The sequence below is a fragment of the Acipenser ruthenus genome, chromosome 14 (genome assembly GCF_902713425.1).
Source record: "Acipenser ruthenus chromosome 14, fAciRut3.2 maternal haplotype, whole genome shotgun sequence".
NCBI lineage: Eukaryota > Metazoa > Chordata > Actinopteri > Acipenseriformes > Acipenseridae > Acipenser > Acipenser ruthenus.
Genome location: NC_081202.1, coordinates 66,687 through 76,569, shown reverse-complemented (window position 1 = coordinate 76,569; position 9,883 = coordinate 66,687). Strand labels below are relative to the sequence as shown.

The 9,883-nt window shown below is 44.2% G+C and overlaps 1 long non-coding RNA gene across 1 annotated transcript; it reads left to right on the top strand.

Annotated features, from left to right (window-relative positions):
* Nucleotides 1-2,533: 2,533 nt before the first annotated feature.
* On the top strand, nt 2,534-4,026 carry LOC131697366 (uncharacterized). Its single transcript, XR_009307198.1, has 2 exons — nt 2,534-2,877; nt 3,508-4,026. It is a non-coding gene; the product is annotated as an uncharacterized LOC131697366 (long non-coding RNA).
* Nucleotides 4,027-9,883: the final 5,857 nt, after the last annotated feature.

Here is a 9,883-nt window from a genome sequence, read left to right as displayed (position 1 = left end):
CTGAGGTAAAGAGACACTTCCTACAGGAGGACAGGACGTTGTCAAGGAGGGGATGTCGTCACGTGTCCTGAGGGCTTTCTTAAAAGCGTACGTTGTTACTGCCTTTTAGCTCTTGAGCATAATAATCTCAATCCCGTTTGAAATGACACTAAGTGCATTTGCATGGTGCAGATGAGGGATGTCGCTTCACTCGAGGCTTGTGTACTGATGAAGATGTAGTTTCAGTGTTTAATGCTTATCCCCTCAGTGTGTGTCTGTATGTTCTTGTCTCTTGACAGGTCTGTGAGGATGAGAAGGTCTCCACAGTCTGGAGTCTGGTCTCTGACAGGCTCAACATACCTGTCAATCAACAGGGACTCCTCTACAAAGGCAAGGCGCTGGCAGGTAGGCTGAACAGCACAGCACAGCACAGCTCAGCACTCAGTTAAAAAGGATGCATGTTATTCTACATATATCTATTAACAGTAACACCTGCAAACAAAGTGTTTTCAGTCTTTTATCATCATTGAGTTTCATGAAGTGTTTTAACCCTATGCTGCCTACGGGGAATAAACATATCCGGTCATAAACATGAACACTTTCTGTTTAAACACTTGTAGTTTTGGAACCTTAAATCAGAAATGAAAACCCAATACACCTACAGAAAGGCATTAAGTAGATCTTTCCATTGATGTAATTTATTTTGTTGTGGGGTGATTTTATTTTCATATGAGCTACACCTCCCAAAAAATTATCGAAATATGAAAAATAATAAATAATATTTTTAAAAATGGTCAATTTCAACCTCTTTCCAAGTGTTATATAAAAAAAACAAACTTAAAGAGTATATTGTAGCTGCACAATTTTCCAAGGAATTCAAATCTGAAATCAGAATTGAAGTATCTTGAACAGTTGCAGAGCTAGATAAGGTTTTGCAATGCCTAGTATTTTACAAAAATCAACCTCCGAAATGGCAAAGGCAGACCAGGGTTAAAACTTGGCAAAAAGTGAGACTGGAAACACTATTGCCCTGTTTGAGATACAATTATATTTCAGTACAAAAATAAAGAAACAACACACAAGTTATCAAGTAAAATGTTTAATTTTTTTATTTGAAAAAAAAAGTATATTACAAATAAAACTTTGAAATTAAGAATTTTATTTGGGAGGGAGGGAGACAAAAAAAATAAAACCTTCCATATTGTGCTGTATATATTTATTATCAAAACTACCCTGCAGTTGAAGTGCTGGACTGGGGCTCCTCCAGATCACTCTCCTCCTCCTCCTCCTCATCCTCCTGCAGCAGCTCTTCATCAGGGAGGTCCTCCTCCATGGCATACATGCCCTCGATCTCTTCCTCAGTCAGGGCCCTCCTCCTCTTCAGTGACTAAACCACATGCTAGAGCTGATTGTCTCCATCCATTTTCTGGCTTACACACACCCACATAAAACATTAAAATAAATACCAATTAATAATAATAATAATAATAATAATAATAATAATAATAATATTAATACTAATATTAAAATTCTGCTCCATCCTTTTTCACACACATAAAAAAGTAAACAAGTAATAAAATACATGGCTAAATAATAATAGTGACAACAGCTAAATAATGTTTTCTGTTCTTTGCACACAGTAAACGAGTAATAAAATACATGGCTAAATAATAACTCCAGCTAAATGTCTTTGTTTTTTACATAGGCTACATACACAACGTAAAAATAAAAACTAAACAAGGTGTTTTCCTCATTCTTTTACACATCGAATAAAAAAAGTTAAAAAATAATAGATGCATAATTAAATAATAATAACGACTACAGAGAAATAACGAATCGACTAGAAAAAGTAAAACACAGACGTACACAAACGCCTAACTTTGCATCACATGCGATAGACCTGTTAGTTTTGCCTTCTCTCCTGAGGAAAAACAAGTCTAAAATAAAAACGTATGTGAAACTAACTATAAGAAAGATGTTTAAAAAAACAAACAAACAAACAAAACGAAACGTGGTGTTGGTACAGTAGCTCCTCTCGTCTACAGCGGTCATGAAGTTAGCCCTGCCCAGCAAGCAAGCGAGCACACGAGACACAGCGAAAACAAAACAAAAATAAACACTGCAGATGTACTCGGCACAAAAAAACAATATCAAGTTGAAAAAAAAAACAACAACAATATGGTTAATTAGCCCAAGTACCTCCCGTTTAGATGATATGTAGATTAGCACTCTTGGGATTGTAAAACTGGAGATACAGAGCTTCGACTCTGCTGTGCACTCAGTCACAATGGCGCCAGCAGAGACTCGCCCTTGTAATCAAAATATTATATGTCCCGCCCACCCTAGCCCTAAACCAATGGTATCATGACAAGCCCCGTAGTCATGGCTATGACTCATACTTTAAAAAAACAAAATTGCTGATTGGACGGCAGAGATATGACGTGTTTTGTCATCGTAACAAAAGTTATGAAATTACACCGAGTCAGCAGCTAAGAGTTAATCTACCTGGTCTTGAATCTCTCCTGTTTCTCCCCCTCCCTCTCTCTCTCTCTCTCTCAGATGAGCACAGACTGTCACACGACTCCATCGCTCCCGATTCCAAGCTGAACTCGTTGTGACGCCCCCAACAGAGAAAGTGTCACCCGAGCAAGAACAGCACTCCGTGTCACCCCTCCTCTCAGACCTCACCCCTCACCCTCGTCACACCCCTCCTCTCACCCCTCGCCTCACCCCTCCTGTCACCCCTCGCCCTTCCTCTCACCCCTCGTCTCGCCCCTCCTCTCACACCTCCTCTCACGCCTCGCCTCACCCCGGGTCAGTGTGGCACAGCCTGTCTGCTCTTCTGAACAAACACTTCAGCCCTGCCGACGCAGTGAGAGTCTGGAGCAGCAACACAAGGTAACCTGAACACAGTAAACACACACACTGCTATATACACACACACACACAGACACACAGTGAGAGTCTGGAGCAGCTACACAAGGTAACCTGAATACAATAAAAACACACACTGCTATATACACACACACACACACACACACAGTGAGAGTCTGGAGCAGCTACACGAGGTAACCTGAACACAATAAACACACACACACACACACAGTGAGAGTCTGGAGCAGCTACACGAGGTAACCTGAACACAATAAACACACACACACACACACAGTGAGAGTCTGGAGCAGCTACACGAGGTAACCTGAACACAATAAACACACACTGCTATATATACACACACACACAGACACACAGTGAGAGTCTGGAGCAGCTACACAAGGTAACCTGAACACAATAAACACACACACAAACAGACACACGCAGTGAGAGGCTGGAGCAGCTACACAAGATAAATTGAACACAATAAACACTGCTACACACACAATCCTAGCTGCAGCACATGCACAATGTTATACAGACACACACAGACACAGCTGTACAGTGACACAGAGATGCACACACACTCTGAAATGCAGGTGTAGAGCAGCGTGTAGTTGTGACTCTGTGTCTCTCCCTCTGCCTCTCTCTCAGGATTACGAGCGGAGGCTGTGCTTGTTGAGCCTGGATGATATGGAGCGGCTGGCGACCCGCATGCTTCACCCTGAGGCTGGGGAGTGCATGGAGCTGTCCTTCCTGGACTGAGGAATACTGCTGCTGCCCTCTCCACCTCTCCCCTCTCCACCCTCTTCTCCTCCCCCTCTCCCCTCTCTCTCCTCTCCTCTTTACTCTCTGCTCCCCCTCTCCTCTCCTTACTTTGTTTAAAAGAATAGAAGCACACCCAGTGAGCAAGGCATTGAGCAGCCCCACATCCCGCTTCACAATACCGCTACATATTGACTGACTGTTCGCATCGTGTGTGTTTGGTAAGACAACCCACATTTTCTCCTTTCTGCTATTTTAAAAGGAGCCCAGTTTGGTGCAGGAGGCTTGTGGGTAACAGAGTGTGTTTTTGCTGGGGACTGCAGCCCTTCCATTACCATTGCTCGTAGAGGGGAGATTGTTTTACTTTCAAGCCTTTTTCTTTAATAAATCCGGACGTTTGGAAATACATACTGTGTGGACGTTTCCCTTCTTCATGGCTCCATGCAGCATCCTGTCACACAACAAGCCCTGAAAGGGGATCTATACATATTTATTCTCAATCACCAGGCAGTAATCGCAGCTACAATACAGACACACAACGTGTCACTTTTATTGGCTGAAACTTTAAACTACGACTAGAAGCCTCTGAAGCCTTTTCATGGCCCTCCACCTGTCCTTGATCAGAACGCTGTCCTTCCTCTAAGGGGTCGCTTTCCATGCTAATCTTCCGTTTCCTCTGCAGAAAGGACAGGACAGTGTTCACAGAGCTCCCTTCACTCCCGCAAAGCCAAGACATCCAGGCTCTTGTGCTGCTTTGCTCCCCAGCGCCCGAGTGCTTGCTGGCAGTGCTGAGGCACGCTCACCCTGAACAGCAGCGCTAGCTTTGCCTATTGAGGAAGGCTTGGCGCTCCCGTTGGTTCATCAGTAATAATGATTTAGTGGAGACAGTACAGTGCTCGGGGGGGATGAAAGTTTACATCAGAATAGAAACTTTGCACAAAGTCAACCTGCTGGAAGTGGAATCATTTCTGCTGCGCAGCTTCAGATTCCACAGCTTGACGAGGAACACAATATAAAAAACACATGTTCCTCTGGAAGCCACACAGTTATTATATATATGATTAGTGTTAACACTCATAGCATTGACCTGGTATCCCTGGTATTTACCTCCGAGCCCTGCTGTGTAACAGGGGTGTTTCATAATCCCTCCTCTCTTCAGTGGCATGAAAGACTGCAACTGTGCAGTCAGCGCCAGGATTCTCAACTCCTGCAGTGCGACCTCTGACAAGGGAAGTGAACCTCATATACAAGGTTAGACAGCAAGGCAGTCACAAGCAGACAGGTGGTGCAGTGGGCTAGTTCACTAGCATGCTGTGCTGCTTACCTTGGGGGACTGAGTTCAAATCCAGGTGAGTTCCTCCTTTGTTTTCAAAGACTTGGTTAATTTCTTATATAAGACAATGAAAAAGCAGACTACTCCGTGGAAGTAAGATGGACTGGGTTCAAATCCAGGCGAGTTCTTTGCTTGTTTCAAAGAATGTGTTAATTGAGCTTATATATAGTGTGAACCAAAGCATTCCTGTGGGAGCTGGTGGCGCAGTGGCTATGCTGATGGCCTTCTCTCCCTGAAGTCGGTGGTTCGAATCCTGGTCCCGGAGGCGAGTTCCTGAGGTAAGTAATGCTGTTGGTTGTGAGTCATGGTGGTGGTTGTAAATCTGGGTGTTGACTGTAAGTAATGATGCAGGTTGTAACTAACGATGTTGGTTGTGTCTCCACAGACGGAGGAGGGCCGTGTGCCCTGAAGAGGAGCCAGAAGAGGATGAAGAGGGGGCTTGGGCCCCCGGCCGCGGGGGGAGTGGAAGACGGGGGTGTTGGTACCATGGGGGGGAGGAAAAGCAGGGATGTTACCTTGCCTTTTGCCCTGCAATGATCAGCTGAGCGCTAGAGATGATTCTAGGACATAAGAGATCGTAACGCTCCCTGTCAGATGGCAGGGCAAAAGGAATATCCCTGCCTGCTCCCCCATGTTTACACCACCTCCTTCTTTTCCTCCTCTCTGGTACCAACACCCCCATCTTCCACTCCCCCCACAGCCGGGGGCCCCAGCCCCCTCTTCATCCTCTTCCGGCTCCTCTTCAGGGCACACTGCCCTCCTCCGTCTGTGGAGACACAACCAACATCGTTAGTTACAACCTGCATCATTACTTACAGTCAACACCCAGATTTACAACCACCACCATGACTCACAACCAACAGCATTACTTACCTCAGGAACTCGCCTCCGGGACCAGGATTCGAACCACCGTCTTCAGGGAGAGAAGGCCATCAGCATAGCCACTGCGCCACCAGCTCCCACAGGAATGCTTTGGTTCACACTATATATAAGCTCAATTAACACATTCTTTGAAACAAGCAAAGAACTCGCCTGGATTTGAACCCAGTCCATCTTACTTCCACGGAGTAGTCTGCTTTTTCATTGTCTTATATAAGAAATTAACCAAGTCTTTGAAAACAAACAAGGAACTCACCGGGATTTGATCCCAGTCCCCCAATGTGAACAGCACTGCATGCTAGTGAACAAGCCCACTGCACCACCTGTCTGCTCGTGACAACCCAGCTTTGCACAGAAGCCCTTATATCATCCTCTTTATATTATTTGTATGCTTAGACCACTGACCCCTTGTCCTGTTACGTAAACACAAATCTATCAAAATAGGTAAAGTGTTTGAAAATGAAAAGGAAACACCTGCCCCGGGTTTGAACCCGCTACCCAGGGAATCACGGGTCTCTGCTCTACCAACAGAGCTATCCCGCCGACTGGTGCTGATGTTGTTTGAAACACATTATTACATTGTGTGGTGAGGACCTGGGGGCTAAGAGGTGATTCTTAGCTTTGTTTAATTTGTGATGAACTGGATTCAAAACCAAACCTTATAAACAGGTAAGTTTAATAATATTTTTGAAATCAATAGATTAACACTCGTGCTTTACATGTGACTTGAACCAACAACCTTGGAAGTCAGAGTCCAGTGCTCTACCAACTGAGCCAGCCAGAGAGCTGCTTTTTCCTTCTGTCAAATGACCTCCAGTACATTAACTAATAATTTGTACAAAATGCAGATCATTGGAAATATCCAATAAAAGAGTCACTTCTATCAATCTGCAGCTTGGATTTGATCCCAGTCTCTCAAGGTAAAGAGCATTTAGGCACAGGGACCGCCCCCACTGCACCACCTAGCAGCTGTCCTTGATGTTAGGTTTACATTGCCTACAAGGCAAATTAACCAACTTGAATAAAAAAACTACCGTGAGCAGGGTTTGAACCACCAGCCCTGGAAATCAGGGCCCTGTACTCTACCAACTGAGCCATTCTGCCAGCTGTACCACTGCACTCATTTGTGACTTGAACTGGCCTAATGATCTGTACAACAGAGTTGATTACTGCCTTGAAAATATCCAATAAAAGGGTCACTTCTGTTGTATCTGACAGATTCAAACAAACAGACGCTGTGGAGAAACAAAACCAGCACACAACACAAGGCTTTAAACACAATTTTGGTGTTCATTTATCATTTCTCTTAATCAAAGGACATCAGTAATGCTGTGCCATTGCATTGTGGGTCTGGTTTCAAACTCAGTTCACATGCCCTGTGAGCTGGCTTTGAACCCAGACCTCCAAGGGGAAAGGCAGGAAGAGCTAGTGAACCAGCCCACTGCACCACCTAACTGCTTGTGACAGTCTAGCACTCTAACCTGGTATATGAGATTCAATTCCCTTGTCAGCACACACACACACACACACACACACACACACACACACACACACACACACACACACACACACACACACACACACACAGACAGAGTTGCATGCCACTGAAGAGAGGAGGGATTATCAAACCCAACCCTATTATACAGTAGCTCCATAAGCTAAATTAAACAATATTTCTGAGTAAATCGCCCTGGATAAGGAATCTGCTAAGAAATAAATAATAATAAATAGACAAAAAAGACTTAATTTCTTATATTATTTCTTAATCCAGAAGAAACACAATTACAACTTAAAAAAATAAATAAAAATCTGTGTTGAAGTATTTGTGTTGGGGTTGTTCATTTTAAATGCAGTGTGTTTACAATTACCAGTTCTAGATTAAACAGCAGAAATAATTTTACGGGCTTGCCAGACCCAAGAGCCTTTTCATTTCACAGGCTAGCAGCCCCTGGCCTTAAAAAAAGAAATGCTGCTGCTGTTCTCCTAGGTTCTGCTTTTATAAGCTGGCATCTCTGCATTGTTAACGAGCTTATTTTTATCAGAGCGATGTCATTTTTCACAGTTTTGGTCGCTCAGCTTTCACGGGCAGTTTCTCTTCCCAAGCTCCAGAGGTTTACAGTGAAAACTGCGAACGCTATCTTCACAAACAGCGACAGACGGGCCAATCGGGGCAGGGACGTCGCAAACGCGCTCGAGTCATGCGGAGCCGGCGCCACGGAGGCGCTCGGCTCCCTCCAGTGGACACGCAGCGGTACTGCAGTCGGGAGGCGCTGGAAGATTATTTGATGAATTCCTTACCGATGCGGCTATCTCGTGGAGAGAAAGTGGAACGGTTACGTCATGTCCTAAACAATCTGATTGGATAAAAGACAAGTCACATATTAAATGACTTCTGATTGGCGAACGCAGTTAGCGAATCAAAAGTTAGAAATGCGTTACCTAATTTGTATAGACCCTATAGCTGTCCAAGGTGCGCACCTGTTTAAAAATATACATTTATTATTAATAAAACATTTTTTAGTACACGTGTCCACGTCAGTATTTTAATAATATTATATTTTCATGCTTCTAGTGAAGAATTGTTTTACTGTCAGTCATATTTTAAAACGGGAGGTTTCGAAATAACCAAAGAAAACAACGATTCTAAACCGGAACGTGCGTGAAGGAATCAACTGTAGTTCTCTTTTATAGCGGTTTAAAATGTATCTGAAAGTATATACGGGTGTTTGCAATAATTTAATCACAGACGTAGAAATATAACCAAGATTCACGACGACCATTGTATTGATAGAGCAGTTCTTTAAATAAAAGAGCAGCGTCAGTTTTGGAAATGTCACATTTTATATTTGTGTCAGTTTTTAGTTAAGTAAATTGGAAAACTACAAGCGGCGTGTATTTCAGTATGCTAACGTGACGTTTTTCAGCAGGTTTCATTTGATTTTATGAAGCAGAATTAGTTAACACTCAATTCAACCCCTCGACAGCAGTTCTACCAAATGTCCACACGAGGGCAGCATTGGATAGGAAATGAAAGCTAAAGCCTCGTCTGTCTCCCTGAAGTTCGCTACCAATTGTAAAGAGCAGAGGACAGCTCAGCCGGAGGCGTGTGTCTGTGTGAAACGACTGTATTTCATGTGATAAGTTTGTGGAAGAAGGACGCCATGTGAGGAGGCGTTTGCTATTGTTTTACACAGACTACGAGGGACAGCGCTCGTTAAACCAGGTGAGTGCATCTCGTTTACTTTGTTTATTATTCAGTGCAGCGGTTGTTTTTGAATCCCGCATTTTTAATAACAAATGGCCGTCCGGACCCGCTTGTGACTGTTTGCTGAGTGGCTTTTAATAATGTGTTTGTCTTTGTGAGCTCTGATCAGCAGGGTGCGGTTTGACGGGGGTGTGATTCCCCCGGCTATATTGACTGGGGGTCATCTTTATTGTTTATAATCGCACGTTGTCATTGCATTTTAGCTCATGAGCATAATAATCTCAATCCCGTTTGAAATGACACTAAATGCATTTGCATGGTGGCAGATGAGGGATGTCACTTCACTCGAGGCTTGTGTACTGATGAAGATGTAGTTTCAGTGTTTAATGCTCATCCCCTCACTGTGTGTCTGTGTGTTCTTGTCTCTTGACAGGTCTGTGAGGATGAGAAGGTCTCCACAGTCTGGAGTCTGGTCTCTGACAGGCTCAACATACCTGTCAATCAACAGGGACTCCTCTACAAAGGCAAGGCGCTGGCAGGTAGGCTGAACAGCACAGCACAGCACAGCACAGCTCACCCCTCCTCTTACCCCTCGCCTCACCCCTCCTCTCACTCCTCGCCTCAAACCCGGGTCAGTGTGGCACAGCCTGCCTGCTCTTCTGAACAAACACTTCAGCCCTGCCGACGCAGTGAGAGTCTGGAGCAGCAACACAAGGTAACCTGAACACAATAAACACACACACACACACACACACACACACAGTGAGAGTCTGGAGCAGCTACACAAGGTAAATTGAACACAATAAACACAGACACTGCTACACACACACACACACACAGACACACAC